Here is a 23648-nt window from a genome sequence, read left to right as displayed (position 1 = left end):
CAAGGCATATCTGGGTAGCAAGGATTACTGTAGCAATATTAATCTGGTAGTTCTGCATCTGCAGACTTTACTTCCTGGCTGTATAGGATCTTGGGGACCTATTGATCTTATTCAAACTAACTGTATTACCTATAGTAATAACAGCATCATTAAGTGAGAAGTTCAGATAGGCATCATAATCCAGAAAGGCTGCTGTGAACGATACTGTCCAGAATTAAGTTTTTTTTTATGAGACCTCATTAAGAAGAAGTATGGGCAAACGTGAATTTATTAGATGTGCTCGGTGAACTAGCCACAGCCTGTAAATGTCATTTGGATTACTGCTTCTACCTTTTTGCACATCCAAGGCAGTTAAAAACACCACAAATACAACAGCGAAAGCGGGAAGAGAAGCAGGACATGTCTCTTCCTATTTGCAGGTCCTCAGAGTATCCTTGTGAGACTATTTCATCAAAAGCAACAAAGTTTCACTGCTTAATTACTTTCCTGATAACTCACAGAGGAGTTGTGCTCTGGGAAATCTTCCAGTAGAGTCATATGTTTTGTGTTGCACCATGAAGATTGCTCTGGTCATAGTTATTAAGCTTCTGTAAAATCCTGTGAGAATTTCCTATCAGAAGCAATAAAGTCGCTTCAGCTTATTGATACTCTATAATCTCCAGGTTCTTTTTTATCTCTGTTACGTATCTCTGAAATGGCAGAACTGTTCAGCAGTTGTGGATTGTGGCAGGAATCAGGCATGAAGCCGCATACCAGAATTTTGCTAGACTTGGTTTTTGCAGTCTCAAGAAGCATTTATTTGGGAGTTACAGTTTACAATAGATACCATATTTCCTCATAAGGCTGTCAGCACATCCTCATGCTTCACTATGGTGACGTCACTGCAGTAAAGCAAGGTGACACCACAAAAAAACTTCACCATGGAAAAATCCATAAAGCAAACAGAACAGAAAAAAATGCAGATACGGTGCCAACTCTGTGACTCTGGTGTTGAGCAGTTTGCAAGCATAACCAATTTTTTTTAAACAATAAGGTGTCACTTAAGAGCTCTTAAACAACATGAGAAGAAATGACAAAGTATTGGTGGTGCCCTGAAGAATACAGAATTGTAGATGATGAGGCAAAAAAAAATATTGGCTAGGTCTGGATCTTTACTGTTTATGTTTTTACTGATTGTTATACTGACTAGCAAGGAGTGTGCTTCTGAACTGGGGCAGAATGCACACAGCAAGGATGTTTCCTCTGCAGGATTTATCCTTCAGCATATTTCAAAGAGCAGTCATCAGAACTCCTTGGTTTGGTTAAATGTTATCCCTGGACTCTGTCAGTTCTTGGGTTTGTTTTTTGTGCTCCTGCAGTTCCTTAAGCTCGCTGTCTGTCCAGGGAAACATCACGCTCCTTTCTGTTGATTGGCATTGGGATGATTGAGCTTCTCATCTGATTCAGCACTAGCTGCAGCATGCCTTTCTGTAGGATTCACTGGGTCATTTCTGGAATGGATTCCAGCATGAATGTTGTCTCAACATGTCACCTTGACATGCTTTATGTCTCTGATATGAATTCTTGGGTTCTGTTTTGGAATAACATTTATTCAGTTAATACTCTAGTTTTTATTTTTTCTTCCTTCTGCCCTTTCAAATCCACTTACAGGCTGAAACTTTGACTGGAGTCTTGCATTTGCTGTGTTGTCTAACACCTCCAGAGGTACTAAATTGAGTCTATTCAAATGGAATGAGGTTATGTCTGTATCTGAACTTCTTCCTTTATTAGGGGAAACAGTTTCTTAAATCAGAATATCTGTTTTCCACTGCTCTAGTTCAATTTACACCTTGTATTTTTTTCATTCGTAATACTTCAAAGTCTTACTCTCTGGGTCTCCTCATAAAAAGCCAAACACGGAGAAGCTCTTTTGAGTAAGAAGCTACTATTTTGAGTTAACAAAGCTGTTTTAATTTTTTCCTGATGTTTAATTACTTCATCAGGCATAATCAGACAAGTGATAGGGATTCAGCATTTGAATTTATTGTTTTATAAGAGCGCTTACTATATGAGCGCTGCTGTTAGTAATAATTTCTTCACTTTCCTACGTAATTAAATTTTCTCACCTGCTCAGTGTTATTTTCAATACTGGAAATGGAAGTGAGATACCATGTAGAATGTTTGCATGTACAGCAGAAAATAACTGACCTTTACATAAGGCTCAGTGAGTGCTCTAGATTGATAGTTCGTATTCCTCAGCTTGAAACAGGTATAGCTATTCAGAAGAACAGCAATTCATTGTTGCACAACAACTTAAATCCAACTGAAGTTACTGCATTTTAATACTTCAAGTGTTTCTATAATGGCAGAGAGGGGGAAGGAGTCCTTGTTTAGAGTTCAAGGATAGAAAAGGTATGTCAGAAAGCTCTCTCAGTATATCACATTTATTGTGTTCTTATGCTTTGTTGCAAATGTCACAGCACTGCAGTTGCATGGAAAGTGAGTTTTAGCTAACAAAAGGCTTCACCTTTCCTTTTCCTCTCTATACTGTGCTTTGTAATAAATACCTAAGGAAACATCATTTCTTATTTCCCAAGTATTTCTGCTACAGGGTGATGAGGTTTCTGCACAGAGGAAAGTGTGTTTTCTGTACAATGTTCTACATTTGAAAAGAATTTTTTCACATGTTATTCTTGATACGCTTTGCTTTTGATAATTTAAATTTTGCTGAGGTTTTTATTTTAAAGGAATTCATATTTGCTACAACTTGCTGATCAAGAGCACTTCATATGGTATATATAGAAGAGTAATAATATAGAACTAGTTTTACAGGTATCCACCAGTGTAAAAAACTGAAAATAAATTTAGTTGATGAAGAGGATTAGTTGAAATTGCGCAGCGTATCTGTGAACGAATTACAGCCTTAGGCTGCATCCCATGAAATGAAATTCTTACAGAACAAAACTATTTTCTGATAGTTCACTGATTGTGGAGAATGTTGTACTAAGAAAAAAAGAACTAAATTCTTAAAAAATGGAAATGGTATTCTTTTTTTTTTTTTTTTATGATTTCTGTTTTGTGTGAAGATAAACTTACCTGTCTTTGTAAATTCAGCATAAACTCCAAACCAAGAAAGCTAAAAATATATGTTTAAATGCTGTAAACTCTATCACAGTATCATGGGACAGTGAACAAACAGTTGAGAGTCTTTGAGGTTGCTTTGTACAAAGAAGTCATTTAAATGGGAAATTACAGAAAAGTGCTGACTTCCCTGATGAGCTGTCAATAGGAGATTTAGGGCTCCCCATGTGCCATCAGCATGCTTTAATTGATTACCGTGTTACTATCTTGAAGTGTGCTAAAATAAAGGTTAGAGAAATCCTGAGGATATCACCTACCTTTTTCAAACTGCACAATTAAGGGTACAGTACATAATCTGAGAACAGAAGCCATCACTCAGAAATAAGCCATCTGCTTTACTTGGAGGAAAGAAGATTTCTAAAATACATGGAATAGTCTGCAAAATGGCGGCCTAGAGCAGCAGTCGGGAACTGGATTGTTAGGTGTCTCAAGAGAGCACCACTGCAGATTATAGACAGTATTATACATAGGACTTGCACACACAACCTGCATGGTTCCTGCCATAAACCTGTTTGTGTTAAATTGTTCCTTATTTTTGTGACCAGTTTTGTAGAGCTACTCTTAATAGTTCTACACAATTACAGAGAGGCATCACCCATGGAGCAGAGGCAGTGCTGATCATAATTGTATTTATGCTTTACAATCTAAGCTGGCTGGTAGTTTACATACACGATTCTGTCTTGTACTTCTTGCTGCCAGGTGTAGGTCAGGAGCATGCAGATCAGAGGGGAGGCTCTGCGCTTTGTTCACTTGTGCTCTGAGCCTGAACAAGAAGCAAGCAACTTGTCAAGCTTTAGCAACAGGGTGCCAGCAGATGGTCTGCAGTGCGAGTGCACATAGGTTGGCTGTTCTTGGTCATGGTGGGATGTCTCCACACTGCTGCCTGTGGGTCAGCTTTCAATTACCTAGTGAATTTCTTGCTGAAATAATGATCACAGGTTACTTTCTCAAACTTTGTCAAAAAACTAGTGTGTTTCTCAAGACTGGTATGTAGGGCCATGGGTACCCTTTTATTGTAACTTCCTAAAACAGATACATACAATGGAGAGTGTTTAACATAGAAACCTTTAGCATGGAAGAATTTTTAGTGATTAAATATTGGAAAAACTTCTGTTTTCTGTAAATGAGAAGTTAGAATCACCCCTCTTAATGGAAGTGTGTTATATTTTAAGTCTCCTTTACTCGTGTTTTAAATATGATTATGTTTCTTTGATCAGCTACGTTAGCCCAGTAACAACATTAGGAAAGAGAAGATATTCTGTATGTTACTCAAGGAAAACACAATGTCATTCCTTCAAAAATCAACTACTCGATTTAGACAAACAGCTGTTTAATACAATATCAAAATATTCCTTTTAACATTTTTGAAATGGATTATTTTCTCTAAAATATGTTACCAAAGTCAATAAAAGTGTTCAGCTAAATCAAAATCGATTAAAACGTTCCAGGAATTTTCAGAGAATTGGCTTTCATCTGCAAACAGGTGAAAATAACATTTTGAAATAAACTGATAAACAGAAGTTATTCTTTCTCAAAGAGTTCTAAATATTGCCTGCTGAAAAATGTTTCGAGTTGTGGAAGATGACAGTGGGTACTGTGTTGTGGTTTTCATGAACAGCTGCAAGTGGAGTGGCGATGTAATATTTTTACAGCTGCAATAAGCTTAAGTTGTTACAGATCGAATGCTTTTTTCTAGCCAACAATTAGCATTTTCTAGTGCTGAATTATTGTATTTCAAGATATTTGTATAAATGTATGATAACACCAAAAGAAAATAAAAGGAGATAGGAGGATCTGGTCTATAAAAGATGCTTCTCAGATCAGTTCAAAGTTCCAAATCCCAAAAAGCAGCTACTATTGTCTGTGCAGCTTTTTCAGAGTATATAAACAAGATGGAATTCCATGTAGTAAATGACTAAAACTGCTTTTGATCAGAATGTACGGCAGTAATCATTAAATATATCTTGTATGGTGACAGTGGGAAAGGCATTGTTCTCCATTCTGCTCAATGGCCCATGCTGGAACACTTGTTTCATATCTTGAAACCATTTATGATTGCAGTTAAAGAAGTCAGTGCTTTAACCGTGCCAATGAATCAAGTAAAGTCATCCCATTCATCTGTCTGTTAAAAAAATATATTGGAAAGAATAAAGACAAATACAGAATCCAACCATATCCAAAGTTGCGTTAAAAACGCTATTTATCTTTTAGTCAGTGGAACGGGAATGGTCAGGAAGTAAGCAGTTTAGATTTTGTTTGGGCTTTAGTTATTTACTTCTTTGTTTCAAGTCTTCTTTTTAAAATAATCTTAATGAAAGTACAAGTTGATGAGCTGAGTTTGCATTTTGAACAGCTGTCCACCTGCAGATGTGGCTCTTTGTAAATCAAATGAGGTTTGGTTTGTTGTTTTGTTTATTTATATGACCTTGTTGCAGTGTGACTTTATCTTCCACCTTTGTAACAGGGTCAAAAAAGGGAAGTGGGTTTATCTGATCTTAATTCCTGTGAACCTTATCAGTTCAAGGTGAAGCTCTCTGTGTTTGACTGACAGACTTGAGCAAACTTTTATGACCTTTTTTTTCTTTTTTTTCAGGTAGACTGGTCCTTGTGCATTCCACCCTCACATACAGTAAACATCAAATTCTACCAAGATGGAGAGGGTGTTTTGCTTCATGTGTGAAGAGAAGAGCACTGTCTGGAGGAATCCCTTGTCAATGCCATCAAGAGAATGCGAGAGAAGCTTGCCTGACCACATTGCCTAGCTGTAATGAATGAGTGGATAACATCTGATTGTTAAACAGAATCACATTTCTAAATGGATCTCTGAGGGGCGTGATGGAGTAGCCGGCATGGATTCCCTGCAGTTAATAGACCATGCTGTACAGAGCATAAGTGGCTTTCTGAAATAAGTATTCATTCAAGATGTGGATTCTGGGTGCTGTTCTCAGACTATTCTTATGTTCACAAGACCCACTTGAAACCCCTAAGCAGATTCTGCGCCCATCAAATTTATGCTTCAAGTCCTGTTTGCTTGGGATTCTTGTATCTATCTTCACAATTAACCAAACCCCACTTTTGAGATGCACATGCTGAACCATGGATATGAAATATCTGCGAACTGAGGGGAAGAAAATTAAATAAAGCCCTTAAAGGATGTATTGTATGACTTTACATCCTCCTGCTTTTTAAATCTGGCACATCTCACACTTCACAGCTGAGAGGATGTAGAAAGAGTAAAACTCTTTGTTGCCTTGGTGCAAAGCGTGGACAGCTGCAGCATGAACCACTACAGGCTCTACTACACGAGGTCTGAGCTCCGAAGGACCTGCGTGCTGCTGATGTGCATCTCTGTATAAGCACATTTGGAACAATTCTTTTTGTGATTCGGTAAGTAGTTTCTTTTTTTTCCAAGTTATTCACTGAAAGGAAGCTTTATAGTTTATGAGTCTGGAGCTTATCTATTTAACGGTCATCTTTTATTAGAAGAGTGGATGTAGGATGTCCATTTCTAAGGAACACAGATAGAGCTCACCTTGGTAGTGAATTTCAAGGGTCTTTGCTGTTGGCTGGCAGTATCTTTCACCACCTTCATCAGTAGCTGCTAGGAAGAGTGTTATCAGCGCGCTATAAACTGTATCATACTGTTTCTTTGGGCTAAGTGTTCTTCCTGTGCATATCTGTATTGGATCATTTGATGTACTGAGATTGGCTGGCAGCCTTGAAATCATGTCTCTGTGTGCCTTCCAGGCGTCTCTTCAGCAAAGCAAGTAAAATAGATATGTTCATGGTTCTCAAATATATTATAGTGACTGTTTGGTAAGTGTTGGAAATATTGTGAAAAAGAATGACAGGGAGCAAACATAATTGACCTGAAGTCATCAGGACTGAATCTGGGAAAACGGAATTTTGAAAAGCACTGCATGATAAGCTTAAGATGCTTGTGGTTGAAGTGGTTTATAAAGAAACTAATTAAGCTCTAATTAATTTCTTAAATTGACATGCCTTTTCTTCTGTTTTCAAATTTTCTGAGAAAAGATTCTTGGAATCAGGACTTATTGTAGAGAATGAGTTTCTTTGCACAGCTGCACTGTTTTCTTTTGAATTCCATTTGCAAAATTGTGTAGACTTAAGGAAGGCTGAGAGGTTGAGATGGAACATATTGGCATTACGTCTGTGAGTGGAACTGTGGCTTCTCATGTTGGATTTCTACTTTTGCTCTTAATTGCTTTTTGAAGCATTGGGTTTGTAGCTGTGAAAAAATCACTGCGTGTTGTTTTGCAATAACGGTGGTAATGGCAGAAAAAGTCTGGTGCAAGCACTGGAATGGGAAGTTGTACATATGCATTGTACATATTGCAAGACTTAAAGGTGTGTAAGTAACTATGATGACTTTGAAAAATTGATGAGAGTAATGGAGGTAACTGGAAAAGACTGGCAAGCAGGAATGTATTTATCTTTGAGATATGTGATTAGCTGATGTGATCTTTCACCAAGGAAGGACAAATGGTTCAAATGTTGGGGAAACCTGATTTTAAAAAAAAACACAAAAACAAATAAAACTTATAGATTTACAAATTAAAAACACTCTTCCCCAAAAACCAAAATTTGCTTTGTTTTGGACTGTGTTATTTGTTCTGGGCCTCAATGCAAATCGAGCCGACCTCATCCAGCTTTTACCTTTAGATCTGTAGGACTGTAGGCCCAGTTGTACAACTGATAAGCTAAAATTATGTCCTGAACATGGAAACGAAAACAGTGGTGCAGAAGTGGGTTCTTCTAAGTGGTTTCAGGTTTTTCTGCTAGTATTTGTAAATTTTCTCATGGCTCATTACCGTATGTTCCCACTGAAGCAATAGTTCAGAACTGATTTTGGTCAGTAGTTGACTGCTTATGGTTTTAGGGAGCCAAACTATGCAGTTTGTTGTGGTCTTTTCTCGCTTAAAGTTTTCACCACAGTCTTCCTTTTTTATGCTATTAGTGGGGTCTAGGATAAATGCCTTAAGTCTCCTTTTTATTTGTTTTCCATCTACTCCAACATCCTAAAGTTTTGAATGAATTCAAAAGTAAATCTGTAGTCAGGCAAAGAGTTCTATGAAGCTGATCAGAGATTTGCCTCAGTTAGGGGTACAGAATTTAGCCAAAGATGTTAGACTACTTATGTAAAATAGTGAAGTTTCTCTTGCAAATTTCGTACCATGCTAGACTGAAGTCTGCTTGTTTTACACTATTAAACATCCCATCTTTTGTCACACAGTGGAATTTAAGATAATATATTTCCTCTGCTGGGTCTGTTTATGCTTGGAAATGATCTTGCTGTATCCATGTATTGAAAATTTATGAAAAGTACTAGCATATTTCTTGCTATATATATTTTTCTGAGCACGGTTTCGTAACTTCAGTGTGGCTTGAAAACTATTTCTTGCCCACAGCTAGCAAGAAACAATGATTTCATATTTCCCAAAGTGGAAGCTAGTCAACAGCATTCCTCTTTATTGCAAAGAGGGGATACAATAATAAAAAGACATTTGCTGGTGGAATATTGCCAATAAAGTACAATAATATATTAAAGCAGATACTTAAAGTTGAAATTTATGAGTTTGTTTTTCTGTGCCAGTCAACGTATTTTCATATGTTAACATCAAAATGCAGACTCTCAGCAAAACCTTTAATAATAAAAACAGCAGCTGTCAAAAGCAAGTGGAGAATTTTAACTTTTGATACAAGGAATTTATCCTGTGATTACTTTTTTTCTTTTTTTCTCAAATTCAATTTTCATATACTTTTTTTTTTTCCTGGTAAAATATGAATCAGCTTGTTCCTTCATGTACCCTTCAGTGGAGCTCTCAGACCAATAGTTCTTCTGTTCTGCCCCTTCTCTTCCAACACGATTAATTCAGGAAATGAATATTTAGCTATAGAGGAACTAACAAAAGCTAGGGATAGCATTGTTTTTAAATAAGGTAAACAACTCGTATATTCCACTTGCATGCAGTGCTATCTCCCACGAGTAGCTCTTTTCTAAATAAAATTACCTCAAATAAACTTTCCTTTATTTTTAGCAGTCTCTTAGTATTTGGTAAACCATTCCTGTCGATATGCACAAATGTAGCAGTATTCAGAATTGAAGGATGCTTCTTTGAGGACCAGAAAAGTGAGGCAGGGTCAAACTGTTAAATTACTTTACCTGTTTACTGTCTGCTTGCCAAGCAATCTGTCTAAAACAATGCTGTCTGTAATGTGCACAGCTCAGGGTATGGTAAATTTAACTGCTGCAAAGCATGTCATCTGGAGCTCTGTGAAAGGTATAATTAGGTTCCAGAAAAATTAGTTTCAGGTATCAAACTACCAGTTTCATGACCAGTAGGATAATGACTATTTTTCAACCTGCAAACATTTGTTTATAGATGGCCATATAATGCCATTGATCCAAGACAGATCTGCTATTGACTTTCATTGGAGCTCTGTACAGGGACTAAAAACAGCATCCAGCCCAAGGTTTGTTATGGAGAAAACAGTGACTCACAGCTCCAGTATGTTAATATTGCACCCATCCACATGGCACTGTTCAAAGACGTACATGCATTATAGCTCAACTCACTACATTTAGACTGTAGTTTTAAATTTCTAGCAGTTTCTTCTGATTTGAAAACACATAAGAATGCCTGTTTTTGAGAAACAAATCATTTTGTATGCTTCTTTTCTTTTTTAACCTGAAGAGTAACAAAACAGTGCTCAAAACACTTGGTCTTGCTTATCATCTGTGAGAGTACATGCCATTCAGGAGAAGCTGTACAGCTGTGCTTTAGGTAATTGGCTTAATGTTAAGCATGTATGCTATGCCATTGCAACGTAGTGATAGGTCCATGAAGATTAAAATTTAGAAATAAAAAGTAGGAAAATGAAGAAACAAGCCAAAGGTCAGTGGGAGCATTTTTTTAATGGCCTGTGAAAGCATTAAGGATTGAGACAAATTTTTTGTATTTCAGAGTTAGACAAAACAGAAGCAAAACTTGCATTCTGAAGGTCTTTCACGCTGTATAACAATTGGGAAAGGACATTCTTGTTGGTTTAGAAAACATTGCCTGTGCCTTTGTTTATATATAATTATATGTGGAGAAAGTTGGAAAGGGATCCCAGCTGTTAATTTGCTCAAGTATTCTGTGAAGCAAAAGTGCGTGTTTTTTAGTTTTATTCACAGCATTCATAATATCATCATCATCATAGTATCATAGTCTCGTGCGGGTTGGAAGGGACCTTAGAGATCATCGAGTCCAACCCCGGGGATTTGAGCCCTCTGTGTAGCAGAGTGGCACTTCTACCACTTGTGCCACAGGGGATTCGAACCCGGGCCTCCGGTGTTGCAACATGGCATTCCTACCACTGTGCCACCGGGGCACACGATTCCTTTAACTTACGTGGTTTGGACAGTGTAGACTAAGAGAGTGCTGTCTGTCACTGCAGGTCCGGTTACAAGGGTTCTTTTATTTTCCCTTGCAGAGTCAAGTGTGATGATAGGGACAGATTCACATCTGTTTATAAACAACCATAAAGCCACACTTACGTGTGCAATAAAGAAGTGAAGCAAAAAATACTGTCTCATAACTTCCAGGTTATTTTTCTGGTTTAACTTTTTATTTCGGAACCTGCTCAAATTTACATCATAGGAAATGCAACAGCAAAAAGTAGAATATTGTTAATTTAATACATTGGAGCAATATAGCAAATAAGGCAAAATAAGTGTTTTTTAAAAATATCTCTATATCTCTGACTTCCTGAGACTGGCTATTTTTTTTCAGACAGCAGTAGTTTCTTTTTAAGGACTATTTTTTCATCTACATCCATTGTCTGACATTAGCCTTTTCTAAATGGAAGTAAATGAAAGGTTATAGTTCCGCAGGAGTCTGGCTGCAGCTTTGTCCTTGGCTGCTAAGTATGTATTGAGTGGGGTTTTGTGGCAGGTTTTTTCCCTGTTATTCAGATAGTGATACTTGAAATAAATTGAGATTTCCTTCTATTCAGTTAGTTGCGATACTGTGAAAAGATTTTGCTGTCTCTGGTTTGAATATCCTGTGGACAAAGAAATGTCTTTTACCTAACACAAATACCACATAGAACAAACTCTCATTCCTTGTCAGGTAACTTCCTTTCAGAAAGAAGTTTCAGTAAGGAATCTGAACTGCGCTGCCTTCAGCTTCCTGGTGCTTCCATTTTGTTAGTTTAGGTGTGTTTCCGATATTTCGGATCTTCAGAATTTCTTCAGTTGAGCTGCTTCCTTAAGTTCACGTTGATCTGCATAAGGTACTCAGTTCCTGTTAGTGTAGATCCCCTTCCTGAGATATAGGTCAGATTTAAATAAGTGATGGTTGTAAAATCTTAATTAAGATGGTACACTTTAGAGAGTAAACAACAAACATTCTTTAATTTGTGTTGGGATGGGAATATCTTCTTACTCCTTGGGAGGGGGGGAAAAATTATTGAATATGCCAGGCCAAATTAATTCTTGTAGTTAGCATTAGTGACTTAATTAAATTAACACAGATGATAAATATGAACTTTTATCTTAACTATGTTTTATTATTTACGGGAACGTTGTTTCTGTTGGTTTTTGTTCTGTTAGAGCTGGTTGTGTTGCGTTGCTTTTTTTATTGTTTTCTGTTTTCCTCTTTAGTAGTAAAAAAGCTTAATAATTTATAATATATATATAATAAAGATATATATATATATAAAATATAAATATAAATTTTATATTTATTTATTTATATAAATAAATATAAAATAATTTATAATATATATATAATAAAGAAACCCTCATACTGCTCAGTTGTTTTCTTTATGTGAGATTTGCTTCTACACTGCTTGGCAGCTTTTTTGTGGTACAGTGGCAGAGTGAATGCAAAATGGCTCTGAATTCCATTTTTAAGAACTCGGTGTCTTTTCTTACCAACTCCCATTCACAGAACAATGGCATGAATCTGAAATAGTGTGATGACAATGTGGGATGAGATCCTCAGGCAATCTGATCTGAAGATGTTAATGTCACACCACTGCAACTGAGACTCGCGTGGTGGCATGTTTTGCATAGGTGTAATTGTATGGGTGTGTGACATACCAAACCAACAGAGCAACAGCTCCGCAGGTTTGGGGTTGACTTATACTCTACTACAACTCCAGTTTACACAAGTTCCTGAGTCACCTTCAGAGGTACGGTATTGAATATAAAAATTATTGCTAATCTCTATGCAGTTCTGAAGCAAGCAGAGGCAATAAAACTCTGGTTGCTTTTCCTCCCTCGCTGCCCCCTCTTCCCCCACCTTTTTTTCCCCTCCTTTGTCCTCTGCAGAGCTGCTTACAAGTACAGCTGGGAAATAATATAATGTCTGATCTAAAAATATATTGTGGAATCCACTTTTTATCCCAGGAAGACTTTTTTATTTCTTTGCAATAGCTTCCATGGTAGGCACAATCTAGATTCATTATGGATACGCAGAAGAGGATTGTGTGAGCCCCTGATGTTGCTTTTCTTTTGTCTCTTTCTCTCGCCCTATGTAAATATAAACAACATGTTCATTGCTGAGGTTTTGTCTTGTCTACAAAAGCTGCCTTCATGTTATCCATCAGTATTATTTAAGTAGGACATGCTGGGCTGTTCATGATACACTCATACTGTAAGTGATAAGCTGTAACGTATGATATTCATTTACTTCTCCATTCCAACAGTAATATAGGGAAGACTATAAATTTTCCTGTTTGTTCTCTGACCCACTGTTCTTGGGTTAAGCAGCATGTTTTGTCTACATTTGTCAGTTGTTACAAGCTTCTAGCTGCTGTGGACTAGGGTATTGATGAAACCTGGAAAATGGAGCCTTGAATAATGTATAAAGCATTAAACATGCAACCATTTCACTGGGAAGAAAAAAAGGGGGGGAAAAATGTATTATATGTTTTCTCTGTTGTAGCTCCTTCATTTACAAAACATATTTGTCAAGTCTTTTGCTAAGAATAATGCCAGGATGCAGTTTCCCATCATTCTTCTTAATGGGACTGTCTTAGTGTTACAGTAAACAACCATAAGTCTTGTGCCACAGCCATTGTGCAGCATGCTTAGTTTTTTCAGCTTCCAATTAAGGGTATTTTAAATTTGTCATCTGCAGTCATAGGAGTGGTTGTGCAATTTCTGGTCTTGCATCAGGAGAAGGGCATGAAGAAAAAGAGTGTTTTTAAAGGCAACAGTGTATTTGCAGGAGTGTGTATGTTATTGGGTTCTTAAAAGTTTGGTCCTTGGATGAATAAATAGCATACTTAGAGGTACTGCAGAAAAGAAATTTTTAAATACAAGAGCCGGAGGGGCCTAGGGACAAAACCCATTACTTCTGCCTCTTAAAGCTGTCCGTCCTTAAAAACAAACAAACAAAAAAACAAGCATATGGATTCAAGTATTGCTGAATGAATTTATGTGATAAACCATTAATGTCATTTGCTAAAGTAAGGATACATTACTTATTCGTGAGACTAGAGTCCAAGTCTTCAGTGGTTGTGAATCAATGCAGCTACATGAGCGTCAGTAGAACCGTGATGATTTATATCAACCGAAGATCTGGTTTGTTAAATTCTTCCTCTTTTGGAAGTGTGTATCAGCAGTAGAGCTCTGATTTAGTCCCTGTTTGACATGCCATAGAATTCACTATTGCACTGGGAAATTTCAGTTAAGTTGTGAAGGTTGTGTTGATGTGAAGTTGGATTATTCTGACCAAAACTGAGTTATTTTGGTGAACTGTGTGGAGGACATTCTTGGTGCTCCCATTTGTCCTGTTCGGGCTCTGCCCTAGGGCTTAAACACAGAAGTAAAAATGTTACTGAAACAAGGAGAGGAATGTGCATGTCATTGGAGGCAGAAACATAACATGTATAGAATGTAAATCTTCTACCTTTCTTGGAGGTCATCATTATCTTATGGATAAGATAAGCTGTGACTGGAGCAGAATATCTGCTTCACAGAACTGATGGGATCAGTACAGAGACTATTTAGGCAGGGTTATTCATCTGTAATACAATTATATGTAGTGTGTATTGCTAGCGAATAGTTTCAATGATTGCTCCAAAAGCTGAGTATGATGGTTTTGGAGTAAGAGTTTATTGTGATGTATTCTTTCAGTGGCTCTTTGGTTGCTGTTATGCGCATAGTATTCAGTTGCCATATTGGGGAACATCCCCAGTGGTGACTTCACAAAACTCCATGTGGTTACTGGCATTGCATATTAGCATTTGAGGAGATTAGCTCTCTGTTTTTCACACAGAGTCTCTGTCTCTTAGAATTGCTAGTTTGAAGCCTTCCTTCCTCTCTGCCAAAGAGATATGGGTGATTCCTTTGTTCATAGGAGTGCAGGTTTATGCTACTTTAGCATATGGGTGTCTGTGATAGGCTGATGTTTAGCCTTATAACTTCATTACCAGTCTCCAGCATACCTAGCATCTCATGATATTGTCAGTCTATGATTTTGAATCTCTGGCATTACTTTCAGCTTTTGATTTACTGACTATGTTCTTAACATGAACCTTGCTAGTTTAATTCTCATCAGCGCTGCTGTCTGCAATTCATCTTCTGAAGAAAATTATGATCCACTGAAAAGCAGGAGGAGATATATAATTCAAGAAGTTTTCAAGTTCATTTTCAGGAAGATGAAGTGCCGAGCACATTATATGCTGAGTAGGGCTCTTTGAACAGTAACAATGCCACCTGCGGCACTAAACATGTATTATGAATAGATGTTTTATTGCAAGCAAACCAGTAACAGGAGTGGTCAATCATTATTGCCATCTTTCTCAGCAGATTAAAGATTCCTCTTCTGCAGCTGTAATGACTTCCGCAGAAAAGTACACACTAATATAGAATTGGGCTCCATTTCTTTGAGTCTCACGCGTTTAAAGCAGGCAATGCAGTCCTTGCATTCCTAGAAGAGAGAAACAGAAAATATCTAACGACAAATGCTGTGGAAGAGTGGAAAGTGTGGCTGCACTGCTGCAGTTTGCCTGATTAAAGTGGTACTCACTCCAGAGGGAATATCTGACGGTACCAGTAGGTGCTGCTACCAAATATCAGTAGCACTGGAATAATGTGTTCTGCTCTCCATCCTACCATGTAATTAAATTAACAGTAGCCCACCTTTACATCATAAATGTTGTGCAGTAAAACAATGTGAAAGAAGTGCTGAGCATTTAATTGGGAAGCTCCACCTAGGTAACAATGCTTGATGAAGGAATAAAAACAGACAAATACAGAAAATCCCATTCTGTTTGTGATATCTAGTGATGTAACTCTTTGAGAAGAATTGATCAACATCTAGGAATGAAAAGAATAAATGCTATGACTTAAGACTTATAAACAACTTTATACGTGCTTTCTAACTCAATGAGCAGTCATACACACTAAGGTGTGTGCCTTTCAGAGAACTATCTTCATGGTTGGGATAAGTTCTAAGTTGTTGTAAGATTAACCAATCCAAGGTGAAAATGATGGCTTTATAGAAGGTAACACATGATTTATACATGGTGAATAAAAAATGCGGTGTCTTTATCTTTTGAGGAAGGTGATGTTTTAAAAAGACATACGATGGTGATATGTCTTTTACTTCAGATCAAATGAAAGTATTTTTATCATGAGTAATTCTTCTTTAATTGGTCACCTCCCTCCAAAGTTCTTGTTACTTCTTAGAAAACAAAATGCAGTTCTTGTTACTTTCTCATTCAAAGTTGCTGAATGTAAATGAACTTTTAGAAACAATACAGAATCCATTTGTCAGGATAATAAGTTTTCTGTAACAATTCTTTCTGTCTCTTCCTGCTCCCCCTACCCACATTAATTATAATGCTCTTGCAGAACAGAGCTTGATTCCCTTTTTTATTAAGGTTGTTTCACTCTATTATTGATTAAGCTTATTTCCCATGATAAATAACCTTCTTGTCAAAAAATGATTTATGAAAGCCAGTGGTCTTTCTTTTTCCAGTCTGCTTTTCCTGTGGTTACATATTACATATTATCTTCCGCTGACTGGTTTGGGTAGTCTTTGAATCTACATTTACTGGTCCTCATTAAAAGAGACGGATTTCAGTGCCATAAAAGGCTTAGAGATTTATCAGGCAAACCATTTGATTTTAAGTCAAAAATATAAATACCTTTCAACGTGAGTAGATAGTCTCATGATATCCCTTCTTCAAATTGCAAACTAAGTCAGTCCACTCTGCGTTGTACTTCTGAAGCTCTTTGGAGGACACGTTCTCCATTAATTTTTCTCCTTATCTTCCAGAATAACCCAACAATTATCCCCAATGACTGGGGAAAAAAAAACAACAGACAATTGAAATCATAAACTTTTGGACTGCCAGCAGCCCTGTTTGGATTTTGATTTTTCTTTTCCCACCATGCATATTGATATGTGTACAAAAAGGGCTTCTTAGAAGGCAGTACAGTTTTATGTCGGCTCTAGAGATTGAGGAAGTGTGGTTTTGTTCTGGTACGATTTGTTCAGTTGTGTCTCCATCCTAAAACACCTAATTTCGGGGAGCTGAAACATTCTGAGTTTTTTATTTAGAAGCCATTTTCTTTTATGGGGAAAGGGATTCAGGATGGGTATCAACTTAGCTCATTGTGGATATGGTAGGAAAAGTTAGAGGAGTGAGAGAAACAGGCTTCCCGGAAATGTTATTCCTGCCAGGAAATACATTTATTTTATTTGCCTATTTTGTTTTTAACTAAAATTTTGGTTCTTGTGAGTTCTTTTCATTATATAAACTGTGTTTATGGATGAAAACTGTTCTGGAGCTTTCTTAGTTATGTCAATTGCAAGCAGTGACTTGTCCAGAAACTATCATGTACCTTACTATATTCTCAAACCAACGTCTTCACCCGTGTCTGGACTTTCCCCTTGTTTTTTCTCATTTCATCTGTGTTTCCTGGTATCCATTCATGCAGTTCCAAGTGTTTTAAATATACGATGTAGCACAAAAAGTTCAAGGGTGAGGTGAGCAGAGCTTGTCTTTTGGGCAGCGGGATAGTGACTGCCTTTTGATCTGAGCCTGACACTGTGGAGTCCAAGCACGTTTTCTTTGCAGTAGAATAAGAGAAATGAATAGTCTTAAAAAACATTCTGTAAAGAAATGTCACAATGCTTTTCACAAATCCTGAAGGCTGATTGTCCAACATCACCTTTAATGATAATTTTACGTAATTTGCATTACAATTCTATGTAGATAGATACTGTATTCGATAGACCTGTAAATAATCACTTTTAAAAATTGCTCTTACATACCCTTGAAATCTCATGTTAAATTCTTAGCGCTTATAAGTGGAAAAAAACCACAAAGTAAAACCTAATATTCTTATAGCTTTAATTCTCTTTCTTTGTTCTTTCCAGTCGGGACTCTTAATAGAAAGTAACAGTAACTACATAATCTGGATATTTTCTTTTCTGAGTCAGTAGCAGAATTAGAGTCCTGGAAAGACAGCAGGTTGACATTTGATGTTTTTAATACCTAAAGCCAGCTTCAAAGAGAATGAGTCAATGTCACAAACCTAACAAATCACCAGAGACAAACACTTTTTGCCTGTAGCGGCTCTTTCCCAGAATTAATTTTGATAAGAAGCATTTTACAAATGTGGTATTTTTCCCTCCTTGTCTCCTCCTGCTTAGCTTGCAAAATACATGAGTAAAAATACATTGAATGTAGTTTATTTTTTCTTGTCTACAATTGTGGGATCATAATATTTCACCTTTCGCAGGTTTTGAAAGGAGTACTTGATCCTCTGACAGGTGATAAAATCAAAGGGGCTGGTAAAGGGCAGTTCTTTCTTACTGACTTTTAGAGTGGCTTCTCTTAAGGCATGATTCAGTGCTCGTGGGCAACCGGTCCCTGGCCTTCCAGGGTCAGAGGTGCTTCTCCATGTCAAAGATGTTTCTCTTCTCACATTTCTGTGGTAACTAAACTCCACAGATTTCTCCAGTGTGTTTGTTATCCCTGTTTGAAAGGCCTCACCATGTGTTAATCATTCTTACAGTTAAGATGCTGTTTTTCAGCTACTTTGATTTACTTTTACGCAACATAATTTGAGTTGAATGCCAAGTGAATCTTGTTAAAACTTCTAAAGCACTTTCAGACCGTGTGGATGAAAGGTACAAAGGAGGTTATGTTTTCTGTGGTCACAATTTTTGTTTATTTAAAAGAATGCATTTTGCTTCTTTTTACAACTCCTTAAAGGTTTCATATTTCTTTTTATTGTAATAATTTATTTCCATTTGTATTCTGAAAGTAATGTTACAACGTCACTTTTTGGTATTTTCTCAAAACTTTTTGGATAGGTTTGTGAATCTCTTTAAATTTACACTGACCCATCACCACTTGCCTCTATATTGGTGGTCTTAACACATATGATAAATTTTGCTTAATTAGTTTTGCTTCTAAGGTGTTTTGCAGATTTTTAACATGTAATTTTGTCTAGGTTGAAGAAATATTTATAGTATTAATTTCTTGGTGACAAGGTCTGATATAAATGTTAGCCATCAGGCTACATTCAAGTTTGAAGTAAAACTTCAGGTGCTTATATCCTGAAGCTCCGCTCCCACTCAAAGAACGGAGTCTAATTAGTGCCGACAATCTGGCAATGGCTAAAGTGATTCCTTTAAAAAAAAGTTTTTAGGAAGTGCTCTAAAATTATCAAAAATGGAGGTCAAGCAGTGGCTTTATAACACTCCATTGAGTCCTCTATGTGCCAATATACATTTTTCATCCTTAGCTTAAGGTTGTATTAATAAAGAAGAGGTCTGCTGCACATTATGCATCTCCTGATCTCGGCTGTTTCACAGGAACAGTAAGCTATGAAACTTCAGAGTAATTTTTGCTATAATAATCTGCTTCTGTTCCTACTGATGAGGATCTAGTGCTCCTCTTTCTGACCTTCCATGTTCACCAGCCAATCAAGCCTGAACAGTTTCAGCAGTGTTAAACTTCACAGCTATTTCTGTTACTCTGAGGTCTGTCCCTATCGATTTTTAAAAAGTCAGCATGCCAGGAATTCATGTCAGATGTCAGCAAGCTTCAGAGTCACCAATGATAACCTGCTGTCTCAGCACATCATAGCAGAACAGAGCATTCATGTTGTTCTGTTCCTGATTGTCTAGTGAATTGGGAAAACATTGTGCAAAATACAGCAGCTTCACTGGTGGGAAAAATTGCTGAACAGCCCCTGCATAGTAAAGCAACACCATCTGCTTATTTTTCTACCCTTTCTTTCTGTATCTTGATATCTGTCTCTTTTTTGTCAGACAGGATCAAACTGCAGTTTCCATGAGAATACATATGTATCTATAGAATGGTGAGAGGGGGAAGAGAGAACTCAAGGACTGGACAACACATCCATGATACTTTTCAATTTTAAATCCATACACTTTAACTGGTCATGGTTAAATCCGTACACTTTAGCTGGTCATCTTTCTGAGCATGAAGGGTTTTGCTAAGGGTAATCAAGGAGATGCTTCCTATTATCCATGTAAATTCTATGTGTGTGGCAGATTTTATACTCTGTTGTAGGGAATACAGTTAGCAATTGCTCTTACAACCACTGTAGTAAACCAGATGAGTTTATTCCAGCTTAGAAATTTTTATACTCTAGTAAAAGTATTGTCCCTTGACAATATGAACACCTTCTGCAGTGTTATATGACGCTTAAGAAAGTTACACTACACTAAAATTCAGCAACTTCTGTTGTTGTGGGAGCAATTGTGCTCTTCCTTACTGGAGGTTTCATAAACCTATTCACTGTAACATTCTGGTTAAACTGAAGACAGCTTGTATTGATTTTTTTTCTTCCTTTTTTCTTTTCTTTTTATTTTTTTGTTTTTGTTTTTGCTTTGTTTTAATTTTATTTCTTGTGCTTATACATGTGGAGGACAAAGAGTATCTAAGTGTTTTCTCCTTAATCAGGCTGAGAGAACAGTAGGGTTTCAAGGTCAGTAACAGTGCAAGATGCCTTTTATGACCTCCATCATCCTGTCTATTTCTTCTGCCTTAAGAAGTGTTGGTTGGTTTTTGTTGTTGTTGGTTGGTTGGTGTTTTTGTGTATGTGTGTTTTATTTTTTTTTTTCTAAGACACCAATTATGATACACTCTCTTATACGGGATTTTTCCATTTGGGCTTGTAGTTGCTTTCAAAGTGAAGTCCCAGCTCTCGCTCTGCATTGTTTTGGTGATATGAGCTTCTGACCTTTTGGAATCTATCCTGAACTTCATGAATTCCTTCATCCCTCACTTCACTTATTACAGCTGGTGGTTACTATTTGTCTTATGCTGTGTTAGCAAAAGACTGTGCAGATGGGGAATATAGATTTTTTCGGTGAGGCTAAATTGGCAAAATATATAATGCAGTATCAATTGCCCTTGGTGCCCCAAATTCCTGCCTTTGTTAATTAGGCTGCAGCAGCTATTGAGGTTAATCTGCCCACTGACTGGGAAAAGAATGTAAGAAGAAGTGAAAGTGTCTGTCTCAAATACTGTCCAATTTACCATTGATTTATTTGGTGTAGTTCCCAAATGCAGTGCTATCTGAAGTAACCTGTGCTTTAAAGTAGCTATCATCATAAGTACCTCCCCCCCTATGTAAGGTAGTTTTATATTCCTCATTTACATAGAAACACTGAACCATGGAAAAAAGTATACGATGTGAGATTAGCCATGACATCCCTGACAGAGGTCCATGAATCCAGAGTTTCTGACCAATCTGCCTCTCTAACATCAGCTTTTCCTAAGTGGAGACATAAGTACATGTTAACTTTGAAAGCAACAGAAACAACTCAAGACATTCTTGCCTTGCATCTGTGTGCTATGATGGGGTTAACACAGAGCTTGTAAAAAAGACTTTTATTAACCTATGCAGTTACCAGAGGTATCTACCTCAAGCCACAGGAATGATGCCTTCCAGCTGAGGGCATTCTGTAGAGGTGTGTACGTTATGAACCCATCTTTATTTTTACAGGATGGGAGATGCTGTAATATTCTGTGTTCATTTTATTTTATTGAAAAGGAAAAAAAGACAAAATCTTCTTGATTTTTTGATAAACAAACCCACTCCCTTCACACAGAATCAGGTTAGCAGGGATGCATCAAAATACTTCCTGCTTTTGTTCCTTTCTGTTGTCATCACCATCTATACTCTAATGAGGTTCTTTATCTGTTGGTTATCTTTTTCTTCCAAATTCAGCTTTGATCTGATGTCTCTGTTTATCTTTGTGTGTCTTTGTCTTAGGGATCTGTTGATGGTGTTGTTAGAAGTGTTTCAAGGTTATTTCATATGCTAAGTTTAATACTTCAGTGCATCCAAAAGGAGGCAATATCCTAGTCTTCTTTCTTGTTCAGTGAACTCAAGTTTCAGCTTGCTTCTGATGTTAATCATCATAAATGCAGTATCTCCCTCAACTCCTTTCCCTTTTACAGTGCTCCAGAAATTATGCTTTGCATGGATTTTTTTTGTATTGTTTAGCACAGTTATACACACAGCAGTGTACATGTAGTTGTATATGTATATACTACATATCAACAGATAAATATATCAAATATTACATTCTGTGGGTTTCTTTAATCTACACAATAATGTGATCACCACACATAACATGCAAAAATGCTGTGTAATCAGTTAGACGTGGAGCTTGGTCACAGGGAAGTACCTCCTTTGCTTTCTTCTTTGTCACAGTTTTGGTTGTGATTCACTCTGGCTCAGCTGTTAAAATCGTATCCAAAAAGCTTTGCATCCTTATCTGTCTCCTAGAAGTTGCAATGCCTGCTTAAGGCCATCAACTTCCTGTCTCAAGGACAGACTGAGAAATGCTCACCTTGCAAGAGGTAGCCCCGTCCCCTTGTGCTCTTGGTCCCCATCCTTGTTACCAGCCAATATTTCTTGCATGAAATGCCTCTACTGATGATCAGTTATATCTTGCTGCTTTATAGTGCTGGCTTGATGGGTTATCTGCATGTCTTAATAGCTACTTTCCTTCCTTAGAGTCATACATAACACCTGAAAGACTCGTATGAAACTGAAGTGGTGTAGCAGTCAGTGTAGCTGTGAAAGTTCCGTATGAATACTTCTCAAAGAAAGAGCTTTTACTGCAGGAGATGGTAACTGTCAGTGCCCTGTGTTGAGTCAATAGACTTATCTTAAGATGAAAGTGAATTTAAACACGTAATTTTTCATCATGTGCAGCTATAATTCAAGATCTATTTATATTACTACTAGTATGATTAGAGTAAGACAATTTAACAGGTTTTAGCTTCATTCCTTAGATCTGCTGGTAGATATCTATAGTATTTACCCTCTTCTGCCTACTCAGATTTAAATTCTGAAGTGATTTGAATAAATTACAGCTTTCCTTTCTTCATTGTTTACCAATTTCAGAAATAATAAATATTATTTTCTTTTAAATACTATCACATTGCAGCAGTGTTAACAATACAGAGATAATAAAGACTAGTCTGTTGAGAATTAAGCATAAGGTATCAAAGTAAATTTTTCCTCTCTGGGCACACGCTGTTAAGAGAAATTCTTAGCAATCTTTGAAAGAATAGACTTTGTTGCTTCTGTCTTAGGCCTCTAGTTCTGGTCACTGCAGTGTGCTATGAAATGTACTTTGCAAAAAACTTATGCATTCCATTAAGGTAAGGAAGGATCATTGCATTACGCTGGTTATTAAATGGTCATTATTTCTTCATTCCCGTAGTTTGCAGCCATGGCAGTCATTGAATGTTATTTTACAGAGAAACTTAAGTGCCCCGATGCCCTCACTCACAGAACTGTGCAGAATGTCTTCAAAGACATCCCATCCAAGAGCCGCTCAGAATCATAAGCTTCCACATGGCCCTTCCAAGAGCACCAGACAGTTGAGACAGATATGGGGTTTCCTTATTGCTTCTTGGCATTTGTTTTTTTAAGCAGAGTATCGCTTGTGCACAAATTACAGCAGGGTGACACCACACGGTGATGTTAAATACGCAGCTCTCAGGATTGTGGCAGGAGTCATCTCCCACCACAACTACAGAGCATATCTAAAACACAGGAGCCCTCATACTCAGCCTTGCCCTTTCCGACTACTGCCCCTTAAGGGGCTGTGTACAACTACTGGGATCTCCTAGAGGTGTAAGCCAGGGTCTGCATTTGTTCCCTTTTGTGAAGGGAATTTCTTTTGCTGCTTGAAGGCTTTAGAACTGGTTTTCTTATAAAAATGACAAGAAAAAAGCTCCTTAACCATCTGGCCATAACCTTGTACAATATGTTACATTTCAAACTGTTAAGAAATTTTTATGATCGCATTATAATTTGTCAGCTGCTTACAGATCTTTGTTTTGCACTGTACATTTTTAACTTTAAATTGCTCTGTAGATTGTTTTCTAAGATGAGTGGAAGGGGAAAGGGAGGAAAAAAAGACACTTGAAAGTGTTTTAATTGCACAGGGATGTCATTGCCTCTAGCAAGACTTCTCCTGCTTCTGTCATAA

General features: G+C 37.2%; 1 long non-coding RNA gene across 1 annotated transcript in view; it reads left to right on the top strand.

The window, feature by feature from the left end:
* LOC107320841 (uncharacterized) overlaps window positions 1–23648 on the top strand; it is a 343675-nt gene that overhangs the window by 82988 nt on the left and 237039 nt on the right. The window contains exon 2 of the long non-coding RNA XR_014934101.1: window positions 5714–6507. This is a non-coding gene — a long non-coding RNA (uncharacterized LOC107320841). The remainder of the gene's footprint in view (window positions 1–5713; window positions 6508–23648) is intronic.

This window comes from Coturnix japonica, chromosome 13 (assembly GCF_054131305.1).
Source record: "Coturnix japonica strain WE chromosome 13, WE-NBRP24, whole genome shotgun sequence".
In the NCBI taxonomy this organism is placed as follows: Eukaryota; Metazoa; Chordata; class Aves; order Galliformes; family Phasianidae; genus Coturnix; species Coturnix japonica.
The sequence above is the reverse complement of the archived record's forward strand: the minus strand, read 5'-3'. Positions and strand labels throughout refer to the sequence as shown.